Source organism: Ochotona princeps, chromosome 6 (assembly GCF_030435755.1).
Source record: "Ochotona princeps isolate mOchPri1 chromosome 6, mOchPri1.hap1, whole genome shotgun sequence".
Taxonomy (NCBI): domain Eukaryota; kingdom Metazoa; phylum Chordata; class Mammalia; order Lagomorpha; family Ochotonidae; genus Ochotona; species Ochotona princeps.
Window position 1 is genome coordinate 55,687,660 of NC_080837.1, and position 18,211 is coordinate 55,705,870.

General features: G+C 41.2%; 1 long non-coding RNA gene across 2 annotated transcripts; it reads right to left on the minus strand.

Annotated features, from left to right (window-relative positions):
• Positions 1–52: 52 nt before the first annotated feature.
• LOC131480584 (uncharacterized) lies at positions 53–16,404 on the minus strand. Of its 2 annotated transcripts, none has more exons than XR_009245639.1 (4): positions 16,377–16,404; positions 14,367–14,515; positions 505–690; positions 53–168 (listed from the first exon to the last, which is right to left on the minus strand). It is a non-coding gene; the product is annotated as an uncharacterized LOC131480584 (long non-coding RNA). The 2 variants fall into 2 exon arrangements; XR_009245638.1 differs by lacking the exon at positions 16,377–16,404 and adding an exon at positions 15,799–15,853 and having other exon boundaries at positions 14,367–14,498.
• Positions 16,405–18,211: the final 1,807 nt, after the last annotated feature.

The following is an 18,211-nucleotide window of genomic DNA, read 5'->3' on the forward strand; positions in this document are numbered from 1 at the left end:
CCCACTCTCTGCTAATGCACATCATAAAAGGCAATAGATGGTGGCTCAAGTACTCCAGCCCCTCACATCCATGTGGGAAATATAGATGAAATGCCTAGATTCCAGTTTTGGCTGTCTCAGGCACTTGAGGAAGGAACCAGGAAGTGAAAGATTTCTCTGCAACTATCTCTTTGTCATTCAAATGAAACAAAATGAACACAAAGACATTTTTAAAAACATTCTAATCTCTCCTGTTTAAAAGATGAAAATAGCAATCATTTTAGGATTTAAAAATACATATGCATTAATTATGGAAGGAAAACTGAAAAAAAAAACAGTTTCCAATGATGAGTGACTTCACATAGGCAACAAGATGCGTGGAACCAGCAGTCATGCATTCACCCACACCTAAGTAAAATTACATTTTTAAGTAGCAGCAAAGAACTGTGAAATGATTATTCATTTCTCTTTGGAAAACACCACATGCTTAAAAGATCTCATTGGCAATTCAAACACTCCTTCTACCCTCATGTGAACACAGGGGCTGTTATTTCCTTTGGGAAGAAACAAAGATGTTCATTTAAGATCATGAAGCGTGTCCATGGTTGTAGAATAGTAGCTCAAGTCATCACCCACAACACTGGCATCCCGTATAAATGCTAGTTTGTGTGCCAGATGACCCACTTCTAATTCAGTGCCTTGCTAATGTACCTGGAAAACAGTAAAACAAAGGTCAAGTATTTGGGCCACTGCCAAAATACTGCACATGGCCAACCTGGATGGAATTATAGGCATGCACTCGGCTCTGGCTTGGCCCATCACCAGCTGATGTGGTGATCTGCCAAGGAATCCAGAGAAAGGAAGCTCATTCTCTCTGTTGCTCTCTTCTCCCTGTAACTCAGCCTTTAAAATAAATAAATAAATCTTAAAAAAAAAAAGACAATGTAGCCAACTAGAGATACAGAAGGGGGGAATTGGAATTTAACATCATCAAACATCAACTTCTTTTTATATATCTGATTTAGCAGATCAACCAACCCTCAGAGCTCCTTTGCCTTAGAATTCAAACTTCTGATTTAGTTTCTTCCAAATTGGATCATAGCTAAAATATGGGATACTACCTCACTCATGGAGCAGTTACATTTAAAAAGAAACGAAAACATAAATTGACCTTTAAAAATGTTTCAAATAAAAGTTCCTTGGAAATGCAAGCTTTATAAATACAAGATTGACTAAGGCTCAAAAACTAATTTTGCTGTATTTAACTTAAAGTAATTATTTATCTCAAATTGAAGTCACAATTATTTTTAAAGATGATGCTATCTGCCTTTTTGATTGGAAGCATCTCTCAGAAAACAACGAGGTACACCCTGACCTACCCAGCGTTCCCGGTCAAGGGTAAGCTTTGTTTCTGTAATTGGTTGCAGCTCAATTGCTCTTCTTTCTAAGGAAAAATCTGCATGCATCACTTTCACTTCAGCAGAGATTCTTTTTTTAAAATCACAACAAAACGATAACAAAGGATTAATAGCCTTCTTAGATAAAAGACCCTGCAAACTAACAAAAAAGATAAAGTACCCATAAGAAAAAAGTCTAAAGGGTAAAAGTAACTCGAAAATGGCCAATAATCATTTGAAAGAAAGCTTCACTTTATTAAGACTCCATGGTATGCAAATTCTAACAAGCATGAGATACCAATTTTTCACATGTCAAATTGGGGGAAATGTTTAAATTACAGTACCTAATCCTGGAATATGTATATAAAAATAAGACCAATGATATACTCAGCTAGTATAAATTGATTCAAGTTGTATATAGATTCCTTCAGAAAAATATATAAACAAGTCTTCAAAGAATTTCCAGCATGACCCCCACCCAAAAGTAAAAGAGAGAGGGAGGGAGAGACAGAGAGAGAGAGAACACATCAATCACGGTTCTCCACTGGCTATCCTGATACCATAAATGATGAACAACCACAGAGGACACACACAGCACGCAGCCATGGGCATAACTGAACATATGATTTCTAACACTCATTTCCTACGCTATATACAAACATACATGTGTATTTTAAAATATCAAAGGAGAATATAAGCTTTGCTTTTGAAGTGAAATACCTAGAAGTTTACCTAGCAAATCAACAAAATGTGCACAAAGATGAAACTACAAGGAGCTCATTAGAGAACTTATGCAGTATAATAGCTTAAAGACAATCCAACAATGGACAACTGTCTAAATATTTTCAAAAGCATTCGTGAAAAGGAAGAATAGCTAATATTTAGGATTCATGAAGCAAAAGGTGATTTCATCAGTATTTATTACATTACTTCAGGTTTACACACTGAAAATAATGGAAAACATGCTATGCTATTATAGCTATTTCTGGAAATCAGGACGATTAGCGATTTTTGTTTTTATTCTCATTATTTATATATCTTTTCTATAGTGCTCATGTTACTACTTTTTTTTGCACAGGCATTCCAAACTCCCACTTCTCCATCCCTATCTTCTTTCTTTACTATTTTCGCCAAATTATTACAAAGTCTATTCACTCCTTAAACTTGCAGTAATAAGCTGAACTTTCTGGTATTTAAAGTTACCATGGCATAACATTTAGAAAAAGAAAAAAAGATTACATAATATAATACAAAAGTAAATTAAAACAAAAATCCTACTATTACTTATGAATACGCTCTTGCTGTGCAAAGCTGTTAATTCTCAATATGCCAATCTCGCCAATAGAGATTACATTTTTGTGCTCTCCGTATTAGTTGTCACAGATCAGAGAGAAATGTTACCATTAAACAAAAAAGTTTTAACCACATCCTGTGACTTCTTCATTCGAGTCTGTTGTTTATGAGTTACCAGTTATGATCCTGGTATTGGTTACTCAATACTATGTCCACTAATTCCATAACGTTATAAATTGTTGCTGATGTTATGTTGGGGCTTTTGATTGATCGGGATGATACTCTGCTGGCTCTACCTTCAGACCAGAGATGGTCTCCCCAAGAAACCGTTGAACTTATCTGGACAATAAGATGCTGGACTCTATGCTTGGTAGACGCTTGCAACGAAAGAATCTCAACTGACCTTGAACTGTGGAAATGCAGCAAGGTGGAGGAATCCACCATGGGGGTAGGGTTTGGGGAGGGGTGGGGGGAATCCCAGTGCCTATAAAACTGTGTCACATAATGCAATGTAATAAAAAAAAAAAAGGAATAAAAAAAAAAGTTTTGTTGGGGCCAGTGTGATGGCTCAACAGGCTAATCCTCCTACAAGTGCCAGCATCCCATATGGGTGCTGGTTCATGTCCTGGTTGCTCTATTTCCCTTCCAACTTCATGCATATGGCCTGGGAAAAACAGAGGAGGATGGTCCAAAGCCTTGGGACCCTGTATCCACATAGAAGACTTGGAAGACGCTCCTGGCTCCTGGCTTCATATCAACTCAGCTCTTGCCATTGAGACCACTTGGGGAGTGAATCAAGTGGATGGAAGATCTTTGTCTCTTTGCCTCTCATTTTCTGTAAATTTGCCTTTCAATAAAAGCAAATTTTTTTTTCCTTTTAAAAATAAAAAGTTTTATTGAGATATTATTCACATACTATATAAATACATTACTAGTCTTGTAATTATAAAAAAATCAATAAAAATATTTTTACTGATTGAGGTAAACCTCTTTCAGGCAAGCATTGAACCAACATTTTATCTTCTTCATTTTAGCACCGGGCTTCTGTCTGGCATTGGTCCAACACTTTGTACTTTGCAATCCACCACTACTTTTATAGAATACTGCCAAGTGGAGCTCCCTGCAGTTGAACAACTGATGACCAACCCTCTTGCACTCCAGTAACGAAATCTTTCTGGAGTCTCTTCTCTTTCTTGAAGGAAATTACACTGTGACTGAGACAGCACAAAGGACTAGATTCTAAAAATCTTAGAAGGATGTACCTCTTTCTGACATACTCTTTATGGAATTCCCGGCCTGACTTTCACCCAAAGGGAAAGAGAATACATATGTATTGCTCTCCGTTGCTCTTCTCTGGCTTCCATGGGTACAAATGAATACGTGATTTCTAACATTCATTTTGTTCTCCAGTGACCCACAAAGCTACCCAATTAAATGTGAATCAAATCTGCACTCAGAGACACTTCAAATGATGACTAGTTCCTCGTGGAAATGATCTTAATGATGCTGGGAAACTGGCCCAGCAGTGTCCAGGGAGGTTTGCAGTCTTTGGGAAGCTGGGAGGCCACGCCTACCCCAGTGTCTGCCCCCAAGATGAGCCCAGTGCATGCTCACAGCTGGCTGACAGAGCCAATGTGTTGGAAAACAAGGGTCAGTGCTGGGGTTAAATGAAAGGGAAGTCATGCTGACCCAGAAATGCAAATCAGTGTGCCTCAGTTCTCTGTACAACTTGTGTGCCTGAACACTCTATTCTTTCTTCACATTACCCAGGGTCCCAAGAGAGGCTCCTGCGACTTCTAGAAGGAGATGAAATGTGTGGGGAAGCAGCAGGCAGCGACAGAATCTAATCTTATTTGAAAAGCAGTGCCACAACTTACAGTAGCTTTCTTACAGGAAGAGAGAAAGGGGAAAAAAATACGTGCAGTTTTGAAGTTTTTCTCTTTCTTTCTCTTGCTTTGACTGTCTCCACCAGTGCAAATTCAAAGCTCAAGACTGGAGGTGATTTTAAAACTACTTCATAACCAGGGGCATGCAAGCCTTAGAGATGTATCATCCCCATCTGCATTTTGTTTTACAAAGTAGCCAAGTTACTCCTGTTTGCTGATAGAAAGCTTCCTGAAACATAAATTTCAGGCAAATAATGTCGCTCTTCTCATCACTAATGGAATTAGGAGACGAAAGAAAGCAGGGGGAAAGGCGAGGAAAGCGGTAGTGGTGAGAGAAGAGAGGTGATAACTTTAAAAAGAGATAAATGCAGATGTAGGAGAAAAAGAGGTCAAAATCCTCAAAAGGACAAAAAAAAAATAATTAAACAAGTTACGCTGACAGAAAGCTAAAGGGGTTATGATTACAGGTTTGGAGCCAAGTGAACTTGGACTTAGACCCAGTTTCCATCATTTAATTTCACATGTATTTCATAGCTATAATTCTAATTATACTTTCTTGCTCTCCCTTTTCTCTCCTTCAATCCTCTTCCTTTTGTTTTCTTTAATTTTTAAGAATCGCAATTTCAGCCCACCCATAATCACAGGCTTCATATAGCACTAACCACATATTCAGTAAGTAAAAAAAAAAAAACCAAAAGACCACAGTTCCACAGGAGTTTAAACAAGAGCTAAATAAAAACGACAACCATATCTAAAGATTATTTCTTTCTTACACTTTTTATATTCCATATTTATTCCTTAATTTATAGGTGGCTTTAGAAAATCCAGTTAACCTGTCTAAAAAAATATTTTTTAAAGTAAGAAGAAAAAGCTAAGGCTTGCTGAGAGATGAATATTATGAATCTGTGCAAGGTAACTGAAAGGATGCTGGGGCAGAGCGAGTGTACAAGGACTGCCCACAAACTCAGTTGCCAGCTGTGCTGCGAACTGTGCCCTCCCAAAGTTTCACGTGTTGGGAACTTGGTCCCCGGAGTGGCAGTGCTGGGAGTTAGGGCAATCTTCAGGAGGTAGAGCCTGGTGGAAGGTCCCTAGGTAATGAAGGATGGGCTCTGGGAAAGTGGCTCTAATTCAAACCCTTGAGCTCTCATGCAAGGGTTGTTTACAAAAGGAGCAAGCCTAGCGCACACAACTCTCTCTGCTTCCTGTTCCAGATGTGACCATTTGCTCCTACATGTGCACCCACTGTGATGTGATTCCATCTGCTACCCTTCCCAGAGGCCAAAGATTTGACCCTGACCAATCTTAGACTTTGAACGTCTAGCCCTATGGGTTGAGTAGCTTGTCTCAGGTATATTCTTTTACAGGGAATGAACAATTAACGGATAGAAGGTATATTTTTTAAATATACCGGGCCCAAGGGAAAGCATGGACCAAATCCTCAGCCTTTATCTCCCTCCATTTTTATGGATGAAGACACTTGATAACGGTGACCATTTGGAGGCCTGTCTATACCCTGATCACAACGCAATCTTGGGGGAGGAATTTAAAAATAGATTTTGAAACCCTGAATGCTTCTTACTAGCTTTGGGGGCTCTAATTTATTCAATAAATACTTAACAAGTGTTAAGTATTTAAGTTAAGTTCCAGGTTATGGTCCAGCAAACAAAAATATTCACCGCCTTCAGTAACCTTACAGGCTAATAGAATTATCAGATATAAATTAAACAATTAAACATGCAACTTAGAACCATGAAAGATGGCCCAGCGTCATCCAAGTACAAAGAAGCAGCTTGAAGAAGATGCTAATAAGATAAGTTTCTGCTGCTAAAGTGGCATCAATCTAGACTATGAGAGGAAAGAAAAGAACTTTTTCAATTGGGGAAAGGTATGGTGTAACTGAAGCCCAGAGAATAAGAGACTACAGTGCTCCGCTAGAGGCCAGACCAGGTTGGGAGTTTGGTCTTTATTTCCAGAGTAAATGGAAAAATTGCTAGAGAAATAAGAAAATCTCAAGATTATATGTGACTATTGAGAAGACTATGCAAGCTGTGGTATAGGGAACAGGTTTGAGAAGAGCAAAGTGGACTATTGATGTGATATAATGGTTAGATAATAGCTTGGGTGTGCCCTTTGCTATTTTCCAGGGACTGAAGGTCAACAGAGTCTGGTGTTAATGATTAATTGATTAATGTCCATGTTCATGGATTAAGGGCAGAGACCTGGTACAATTAGGATATCTAGGAGGTGGGCCCAGTGAGAGAGGTCCTTAGGTCATGGAAGGTGTATCTCAGAAGTTTCCACTTATGAGAGGGTTAGCTATAAAGGCTAAGTCGGGCCTTGCCTTTCTTCTGCTTCTGGGCTTGCCATGTGATACTCCTTCTGCAGGCATCCCATCACCCACCATTCTCATCAGATACCAATGACTAATGAAGCCACCCAATCTTGGACACTGTGAACCTCCAAAACCGTAAGCCAGAATAAATCTTCACTCCTAAGAAGATCCTCTTGGGTATTTGCCATAGAAATGGAGAATTGACAGACACAGGAGCATACTGAGGAGAGCCGATGGTTACTGGGACAAAGGCGGAAGTCATGGAAGCAGTGTAGAGATTGGAGGACATTACACTGACAAGACTGAGCAAAGCTGGATACAGAGGAAGGATTTCTCTGCTGAAGAACTGGATACTAAATCCTCTGCTCGCTGAGACAGGGAGCTCTGGGAGATTGCCAGATTTGAGGGAGGTTTGCTCATAGATTTAGTTTCAGGCATGTTTTCTTGTGTGACCCTAGGGAAGCCTCATGAGCCCTCAAAGCCTCAGGATCCCTGTGCAGATTAAATGAGATCCTATGCATGCATGCGTGGCACAGTAGATGCTCAGGAAATGGGAGCTGCATGTTACTGAAATGTTAGATATCACTCTGTGCGGACTAGCTATCCACATGGGATCAAGATCTCTTTCTTCATGGCTCAGATTTCATCTTTCCTGTAATAATGTAGGATCAACACTGTCAGATCCTGCAGTAGCATGCCCTATTTCAACACAAGGGTACTTGGATCACACAGGATAGGAATGAGGGTTATAAAGATTCACATATAGTATTTTTATAAGCAGACTCTTTGTCATTTGAAAAAAAAAAATATTCTAAGTCAGATTCTGAGAATTCCATTCATGGTACCTGCTCTTTGTCACTGTTAGCGCAGAGGAAAGTGCATAGGAGTATCTAATTTATGAAGAACCTATAAGCAAATATTTCCTAAAGTACCTCCTTTATGTAACATGAAGGTAAACGTGACACATTCCTTGTTCTTAAGGAGTTTGAGGTTGAGTAGTAGTGACAGATACATATTAAAATACCACAAGGGAGTATACTATGGATTGTAGGAGGAAAACTCTCAAGCTAAAACTGCTGTGCTGGACCCATGCTTCATCTGCTTAGGGACTTTTTCTAACCAGCTACCTGGGTCCTGTCTCAATTCCATGACAGCAGATCAAAGGGCTAACAGGGTCTGGCTGTTGCAGATATAGAGAGCCAAAAATCATCATTAGTTTGAATTGGAGTGACAAGCACCTGGAGTAGTAGATCTAAAGAAAAGGAGTATATATTAAGGAGAAGGAATAGCTATCATTAACATCAAAATAGAGAACTATTTATACAGCCAAGGAATTGATGCATGCTACATATCATGATTGACATCCATGGTTCGGTCTCATGAAATCAACTTGAAAATACTCCAATAAATTCTGTACGATTATTAGTCAGTTTCTAATGTCAGCTCTTAGAGGAGCTGCAGATGCAAGGAGTGAGCTTACATGTTCTTGGACTTTGTAAAAATTCCTCTGAAATTTAAACTAAAATCTGTTCTTCGGTGAATATCTGCATTTTCATCTTTACGAAAATTTAAATATGTTGCCTGTTTTCTGACAGTCTGCCACAAAATTAGGTAAAAATTTTTTTAATTAGCAAATTAGGTAAAGCTAATGCTAAGAATTTGTAAAGTCAAAAATAATTTCTAGAATATCTACATCTGCAAAACTTGAGGGTAGGTTCCAGAGTGTTCCCTTTGAGGGTAACATTGTCTTTCAATAACTGAAATGATTAAGGCCAAATCACTGAATTGTTAAAAATATGAAACTAGATTTTAGCTAATAGGACCAGTCAATGTCTCCCAAATTAACCTCCAAACAAGTTAAGAGCTTCTACTTCTCCCTCTAGCATGCTAGCTGTTATTAAGCAGGGGAAGTAATTTTATTAAAGGTAAAATCAGTGTCTTCCACATTCCACAGACCCTTCATTCCTGCCTCCTTGGCCTGCATGGATCTTTCAGAGTATCTGTCATATGGAATGTGCTCTCCTCCATCACGGGTCTGTCTGCAGGCTGAATGGGACCTTATGCATTTTTGTGGCATCATATCTAACACATAAAAAGCACATAGGAATAATAAAATATGCAACTCTTTCTTTCAACACACATACCGAGACACAAAGAGAGAGACCCCAGGAAAGCCACAGTTTAGGGGAACACACTACTATCACCCCAGGATCCAAGCCAGAAAGTCAGTCCCTACATCTTTGGCTTGACAAGGCATTTTGCTCTGCTATCTCCCCTTGAATTTGGCTCACTGGTCAAGGAGTTTATAGTCTGGAGACTGGTATGTTATCTGGGGCAAGTGCCAGGCTTACTCCCAGGAAACACACTTATGGCTAGTGCAGAGCCCTATGATCCCATACATAGTAGAATATATCATGGGGTCTCTGCTGTTGCCTTTTGTTTGTTTCAACGTTTAATGGGGAATGGAAGGAAAGGATCTTATAAGGTGCCTGTGAATGAATAATCTAGTTGTTGAATAGTTCACATGCTTGAGGAAATAAATCCAGTTACATGACTCCGGAAGATCCACCACCAAGATCCCTCATCATACAAACATGTAGCAAAGCAAGGAGAGAGAGGCATTCTGTACCAAGCAAGAATTTTAACAAAACTTTACATTTTTTGTCTTGAAGCCTTTCAAAGGAAATTTGTATCTAATACTCTTAGGATTTATGTTTTAAAGAAATCTTTTAGATTAGACATGGATAAAACAGCACTTAAAGTTGCATATAAAGCTTTGTTTAAAGACAGTAGCTTCTAACTTTAGTATTCATTGTAGCAAACTTAATTTTTTTAAAAAGATTTATTTATTTTTATTGGAAAAACAGATATACAGAGAGGAGGAAAGACAGAGAGGAAGATCTTCCATCCAATGATTCACTCCCCAAATGAGCACAATGGCTGGTGCTGTGCCGGTCCGGAACCAAGAGCCAGGAACTTCTTCCAGGTCTCCCACATGGGCGCAGGGTTCCAAGGTTTTGGGCTGTGCTTGACTGGTTTCCTAGGCCACAAGCAGGGAGGTGGATAGGAAGCAGGGCCACCAGGATTAGACCCGACGCACTTGTGGGATCCAAGCGCATGCAAGGTGATGACTTTAACCACTATGCTATTGTGCCAGGCCCGGCAAACTTAAATTCTTAATTGTAGGAACATATATTCTTGAACACTTAATTTTTTAGATTGGAAATAATCAATTTTACAGCTACCAGGGCCATCATATCAGTGTACAAATCCCAGACTTTCTCTGTGCTGTAAAGAAGTAAAAACAATCAAGTCCACCAACTTTTGCACTGCCATGAACTCAAACAGGGCTTATTTTATTTTCCAGAATTTATTTTTTATAAAACTAGAGAGGCAAACAGGCACCATATGTTCACTGGCTCAATTTCCAGTTGTTTCACTTCTGATCCAGCCCTTTGCTACCAGCCTGAGAAAGGCAGTGGAAGACAGTCCAAGTGCTTGGGTTCCTGGCACTCACATGAGAGATGTGGCGGAAGCTCCTGGCTCCTGGATTTAGCCTGATCCAGCTCCAGCTATTGTGGTCACTTGAGAAGTGAACCAGAGGATGGAAGATCTCTATTCTCATCCCAGTGTAGTTCTGTAGAAGCAGTTTTATAAATACACCAGATTCAGAGATTCACAGCTCCGGATATGTAATTCAACCCGACACCTGTGTCTACTCTGCCACTCACTAGCTGTACCTGTCTCCAAGGATGAGCCACTTGACTGCTCAACCAGGTGATTCCCCAAATCCAGACTCAAGGTTCTTGCAGGCAGTGTTGGCTCTATTCTTTGTTTTTCAGAAAAACGCCATCCTTCCAGCCTCCTTTAAAATCATGAACTAAGCCCTGTGGTTGTCTGTACCTTTAGTAATTTGAACTCGCGAGAAAAGCGCTTAACGCATTACTAAAACCCTCAGCCAGAAACTGACAAGAGTCAAAAGGAAAAGAATGAAATTAAGATTAGAAGTAAGAGAACACCACAAATAATTTTAACTGCTTGAGCAATTTGCTTTCAATCAATCTGAGCTTTTAGGGAGGAAGTTTTTAATCCTAACAACAACAGTAATATTCCTTAGGAGATAATAACAGAAGCAGAAGTGGTTTCAAACATTCATTGGGTGCTTTCAAAATACTGCATCCGATTATAGTGTTATGTAAAATTACTTTCTCAGTCCTCACAGTAACACACAAGCAGATGCGTTTCCTGTTTTATCTCACAGATGAGGAGGAAGTTCTGACTCTGACGTCTGAATAACTTGCCTAAGGTCATGTGAGTAGGAGTTATCAGGACCTGGCATGGGAGTTAGATATGGAGTCTGAGGTTCAGCTAGGACACACAGCTGCTTCTTGGCCCCTACACTAGGAGACAGCTGCAAGCCAAAGGAGTGGCTTCACTTCTAGAAGTGCGATATTAGAGAAAGCATTCTTTTAAAATAAGGCTGTGTTGTAAGAGAGATCATGACTTTCTAAGAAAAGGAGTTCCATATGTGCAGAGAACAATAAAGACTAGAGCCATTGATGAGTATTATCACTACAATATCAGTAACTGCCGGCAACGCCTGTGTCACTCTACACCCGAGCCCAGCTGAGGGACTAGGGTTGGAAAGAAGACACCACACACTGGGTCATTCATGTAAGGAGAATGCCGGTTTGTTAAGAAAATGCTGCTGTTTATATACTATCTTCTAGTGCTCTATCCTTGTTTACCCCCACTCTTGGGGGCTTATCTATTTCTTCATATGGCATTACTCAGCTTTTTCCAGACACACTATCAGGAAGCTGCAGTTAGGGGGACGGCCCAAGATATACACTCTCAATTCCTGAAGGTTTGTGCAAGTAGCTGAGCATGCAATTCTCGGATCAGTCAAGCATCCTTGTGACCAGCATGCAGGTGAGATTGTGGAATTTCCCCACGATAAGGGTTAGGAGATGTCGGCTGCAGCATCTCCCCCTTTTTGGTTTCAGCAAATGCCTGTCTTAGGTTGCCGGTGGTCGACTCACGCCTTACCCGTCGTGGGGAGTCCTACCCAGGGCTCGTAGGGTCCCTGTCTTAGGTTGGTCGGTGTCGCCACTGATCTTACCTGTCATTGGTCAAATGCTCATGGGGGCGAACACTTGTATTTAGATGACAGGAGTTTCCAAAGCCAAGGTTATAGATATTTAACCAATAGTAGTAGGCTCCCGGGCCTGCTGCCCATGCATGTGGCGGAGCATGGTCACAAGAAGGGTACATATACTCAAACTCACACCCTACGGCCGTCCCCCCACTAGCAGTCCGTGTAGGGTTAGGTTGCCAATTGAATTTTAATGAGAGCCAATTAGACTCACCTCTACGCCAACTGTGGGATGGAAAAGCACTCAGGCACACTACTACTTGGCTCTCTAGCAAAGCAAAAATAATAAAAACAAGCAAAATAAGGATAACAACAATAAAAAATGAAGTAACAATAAAAATAAAAAATAGGAATAACAACAATAAAAAATGGGCTGAACAATCTCAGAGGGGGGGTTAGCCTGTTTTGGCGATCTCTTCTAGGGCAGCATGGACCCAGGCATCAGGTGGGCGATGGTCAGCAGCCAATCTTCAACTACTTCAACCAATAAGGCCACAGTGCTGAATCGCTGTTGCATAAGCTGACAATTTTGTTTAAAACACAGGGACCATTGGTAAGCAAAAATAATAGAATGACCAGAGGGCCAGAAAGCGTGGAAAGCAAGGTGGTGAGCCATGGAGAAGAATTAAACCAAGACTCAAACTAGCCTTGATTCTGATTCTGTTCTCTACTTCTTTTTGCTAGGCTTTCTCTAACCTTAGCCATTGAATCTTTAACTATTCCTGAGCTATCGGTATGGAAGCGACACTCTTCTCTGAGAGCAGTGCAGAGCCCGCCTTGCTGGAGGAAGAGAAGGTCAAGGCCTCTCCTGGTTTGGAGAACGACCTCCGATAAGGATGCTAAGGATTCTTGTAAATAACTGACGGACCGCTCTATTCTTTGGATATCCAAATCAACAGCGGTCTGTAAGGTTTGTAACGTCTCATCTTGTTGAACTAAGGTGGAGATGCCTGCACCTGCTCCTGCAAGGTTTAAACCCATTAGGACAGTCAAGGTGACAGCAGTTACCGGTTCTGGTTTGATTCTTAACAATGGATCAGGAAAGCCTAAGGGGTGTATTTCTTCCTGATAAGCAATTTTGGGGAGCAATATAACCAGAACACAAAAATCACTGCTATTATATAAAACTCTTCCATGGGCACAAAGGGCTAACCCAGTTTGGCAGGCCCACCAGGTGCCATTCGGGGGGACCAAATATTCATAGGTGGAGGTGTTGGTTATAATCTGATTGCATAGAGGCTGGTACCAAGCGGGGACAGTACCAATACAAAGTCCTTGCCTGGACACCGAGGGGATAATGAGTCTTGCCATGCCTAATTGTTGCCAGTGGCATTGGTTATGCTTTGACTGGTTGGACATGTTACCTACGACAGCAAGGCGCTCATAAAAGGGGGGCTGAGCACTAAGTCATAGCCAACAAGGATGAGTAAAATTGAACCCAGATATATTTAGGGCTCCCCACGTAGCCTGCATGAGGGCCCAAAGAGGGTCCAAGCTGTATAAATCTCTGTCCATTAATTTTGGGGAGTGGAGGGGCAAATAAATGCTGCATTAGCAGGGGTAGTTGAGCTGGACTCTAAAGAAATATTTCGGCCAGATTTTATTTTAGGAACAGGGGGCTGGACCCAAAGGATTCTGATACCAAAACTTTATTTGGACCTACTTCCAGGGAAAGACTTGAAACAAGTAACTGAAGGGAGAAAATGACACCTGTATCGTATCCTGACCTATACAATCTTAGCCCCCATGTTCTTGCTAACTGCCAGGTATCATATTTTTTGCCCTGTTATGTGAAACTGCTCTTCAATAGATTACACGTGCCTCCAGGAGTGCTCTTGGGAACCCTTTTGCTAGGAATATTAGAATCATAACATGCCCCACATGCTTGCAAACTGCCCGCGGAGCCACACCATCCTAGACCGAAGTCTGTGGGTGCTCACTGGACCTGAATGAGATCCTGTTTTATCGGAGACCAAGACAAGCCCCAACCAGTACTTTCACACCCCCAATTTTTGAAAAAGAAGCGTTCAGCTCCCCCACATTGACTAAATTTATTTCTATTTTTTGTTCCTCCTTGGGCAGACATAAAAGGGGAGTTTTGTCATGGCGAACCTCTTGCCAGGATAGCAACATCCATAACCCGGAAAAGGCTCTTGCTCACTTGGCTCAAATAGATAGTCCATAAGGTCGCACAGATCTACATAAAGATCAGGCCACCAGGTGCCTACAGGAGCTACTTTGGGGGTGCTATTGACAATATTGTTTGTGGAAGTATTCATAATCAACCAGGTCATGTTATGGGGGAGATGTGGGGTAGACATTACCACCAGGGGGAGTTATGAGCAGTCCCGCAATCTTCATGATCTTCTGTGTGTAAAAATGATGTTGGGGAGCTGGATACCCATTGCAAGCAGTTCCTTCCATTAGCAGGGCTAAGATCTGTAAAACACAAAGGCCTGGGACCCAAGGGTCCCTGATTTTTCTCATGGAAATACCAAATACAATCTTTCTGTAACAGGGGAATTCCTATTATTAATGGGGTTCACTTTTCTCTTTTTCGACATCTGGGGGGAGATTAGGATGGATTGGGGCTAAGGATATCTGTCATGTGAGTCTCTTGGCCACCCATCTCAGCGTTTCTTCGTCTTGAGGGAAGACACAGACAGACCCTCGACCCCAAGTTAATACTGGGTCTGGCCCTCGCCATATGCTAGTGGTTACATCTTTCCATTTCACCGTCCTCTATTCTTGTTTATGGAGCATAGCTATGGTGTTCCGCGGGGACTTCATCATTTGAGACAGTTAAAAAATTTATCACATAAATGGCGGATGCCAATAGAGAATGAGGGGAGCTGCAGTGTTCAGCCACATCTCCTTTCTGTTTTTTTTCTAAATAAACTTTAAGGGTGCGATTGGCATGCTTAACAATGGCTTGGCCTTGAGGGTTATAAGGAATGCCTGTTTTACAAGTTATATTATAATCTTTGCAAAATTTTTCGAAGCCTTGCCTGGTACAGGCCCATTGTCAGTTTTAATTTGCTTGGGGACTCCCATATAACCAAAACCTTGTAAACAATGGGCTTTAACATCTTTCAGTTTTTCCCCTGAATGGGCTGAGGCATATATCATATGAGAACAGGTATCAATGGAAACATGTACAAACTGAAGCTTTCCAAAGGAGGAAACATGGGCAACATCCATTTGCCATGCATGGTTAGGTAACAATCCCCTAGGATTGATTCCAAAAAATGGAACAGGGCAATATTGGGTGCAAACTTCACAATTGGTGTCAATTTGGGTGGCTTGATTTCTAGTTATCTTAGTATGTAATCTTAAGGAGGCTGCATTGAGATGGAACCTCTTATGGAGGTGCACTGCCTGCTCATAAGGGTTTGTGGTCAGGGATGCGTGCAGCACTTGAGTCAGCACGTCCCCCGCGCATTGCCCTTGCTTAGGGGACCAGGCAAGGAGGAATGTGCTCTTTTATGCCCAACAAATAGGGGGTGAATGCGTTGCCAAATCTGTTGCTGTAATTGTAAAAGAAGTAAATAAATTGAGGAGTAAATAAATTGTAGGCTGCGGTTTCTAAAGATAAAATGACATGAACTACATAGCAGCTGTCAATATATAAATTCAGAGGCTCATTATGATAAATTTGAATGGCAAAAAGAACAGCGGCTATCACGGTGGCTTGAGCTGATTTGTGGGGAATGGAGACAGCCCGTTCTCTATGTCCGGAGACTATAGCAGCCTTACCTTTAGCTGAGCCATCAGTAAATATTACACGAGCTCCTGGAACAGCTTGTTGCCTAATTATTTTGGGAAAAACAGTTGGATGATTTTTTAAAAATTGATTTTCTAAAATCTCAATTTTTTTAGTCAAGCAAACTTCTTCATCTTCTTTGCTATCGCTTTCTTCAGGGGAGGCATTCTAGGCGCAGCAGACGCTCAGCAGAGCATTGGACCTCTTTCCCTTGTGCCTCTTCAAAGGGCCTCACGTAATTATTCTTTCACTTTAGCTTTGGTAGTCAAAAAGACATCTCAAACTAGGCGCCATAAGGAAAAGGTGGATATGGGGAAATAACTGGGGTCCTTTTTTTAAAACTTTCTTGTAAATCTTTTTTAACTTGATCCCAATCGGGAATATTAAGGCTCCCAGAAACAATGAACCAAGGAATACTTAACTGAATTGCTTTTACAAAGTCCCTGACTGTGTTTAGTTTTACAGCAGTGCCTTGTTGATGCAACAATTCTTTCAATTCTGAAACTAACCTGTCCTGAGAAAATGTAGATCCTATTTTCAAAGCTTCAAAGGTTCAATATGTCCCACTTACCTCCAAATCAGCTGGCCAGCCTCCCGGGATGACCCTTCGTCCTCTCGTTCTTCATCTTGGTGGGACCTCCAGATGCCGGCAATGCCTGCGTGGCGCTATACCTGAGCAGAGCCCAGCAGAGGGACTAGGGTTGGAAGGAAGACACCACACACTGAGACATTCGTGTAAGGAAAATGCCGATTTATTAAGAAAATGCTGCTGTTTTTATACTATCTTCTAGTGCTCTATCCTTGTTTACCCCCACTCTTGGGGGCTTATCTATTTCTTCATTGCTCAACTTTTTCCAGACACGCTATCAGGAAGCTCCAGACACACTATCAGGAAGCTGTGGTTAGTGGGATGGCCCAAGATATACACTCTCAATTCCTGAAGGTTTGTGCAAGTAGCTGAGCAAACAATCCTCAGATCAGTCAAGCATCCTTGTGACCTGCATGCAGGTGAGATGGTGGAATCTCCCCATGATAAGGGTTAGGAGATGTCGGCTGCAGCAAATAAGCAAAAAACAATTCTGCAATTCTCTTGAAAAATGGAAGGTAGTATTCCCCGTGATGGCACATTAGCAATTAACTCCTGGAGTAAAGCTTGAACAAATAGACCACCGTAAAAGCCCAGAGAGTTCAGATTACAAGAGGGTCAGAGATCAAACCTCACAAGGGAGAAAAGTGCTCTGGGGGAACAAAGCTAGGCCCTTTTCATTCCCACAAATGTATAAGTTGAGCCCAGACTCTTGGATTCCCAGACTGTCATTCCCCTGGAATAGCAGAAAATACTGCAGCTCTTCCTCCAACATCTCTTCTCTTTCATCCTCTCACCCCTGTCCCCGCCCCACCAGTGTACACCTTCTAGTTGGAGATGGACGAGGGTGTGTACTGCTCTAACGCGTAACCCACACTTAGCAATCCCACATATCTGGTACTACACAAACATGAAGTTCACACGCAGCAATCATGTCTCATACTTCCAACAACCCTTCCTCAGAAGACCTCAAAGTACTTTTCAAATAGTGATTAATCATCTCTTCTTCGGAATTTTCTTCTTGAAAGCTCAGAGTAGAAACATAATTGCATACCTTTATTCCCATAAACAATTATTGTAGCTATTAAAACCAAGCAGTGACGTTGATGTGGCAGAGCAGCAGAGTTGTTTCCGTCCTATAATGTGCTCACAGCAGGAGTGGGGTCCCTGTCAGTTAAGTGTTCATGATGCTGTTAAGCTTCCCTGCACACCATAACAAGAATGAACCTGTTTCCAGTCCTGAAGTCTCCAGCCTCTTTGCGATACTCCCTCTTCTCTAAGCCATCCACATCCTTCTTAGCCCACCTACTCTTTCCTCTTCGTGTCATCTATCTTGTAGCCCTGAAGTGCCACACTTTCTCCATAAAGAGTGTTGCAAGGGATGAATTTGTGAAAGTTGGCTTCTTTCAGGGGTGGGATTTTGCTTGAGATTCTTATATCCTATATTGGAACCTGGCACCACTTCCAATTCCAGCTTCCTGTTAATGAGCACTGTGGGAATTAGCCAGTAATGGTTCAAATACATGAGCCCCTTGCCACTCACATGGGAGATCTTGATTGAACTCTGAATTCTTGGCTTTAGCTTTATGCAGCTTTGGCTGTTATGGGTATTTGAAAAAGATAACAGCAGATGGGAGATATTTCTCTTTGTATGTGTATTTTTCCAATAACATTTTTAAAAAAAATATTAGATACTTTCAAAAGCAATGAAATATGCATGGCCCATTGGTCAACAACAAACTCATGGAAACGTTCTTAGCGAGTCTGGAGGCTCTCCAAAGTGAAGTTTTAAGCTACTTTTGGCTTTGTTTGTGCTAATT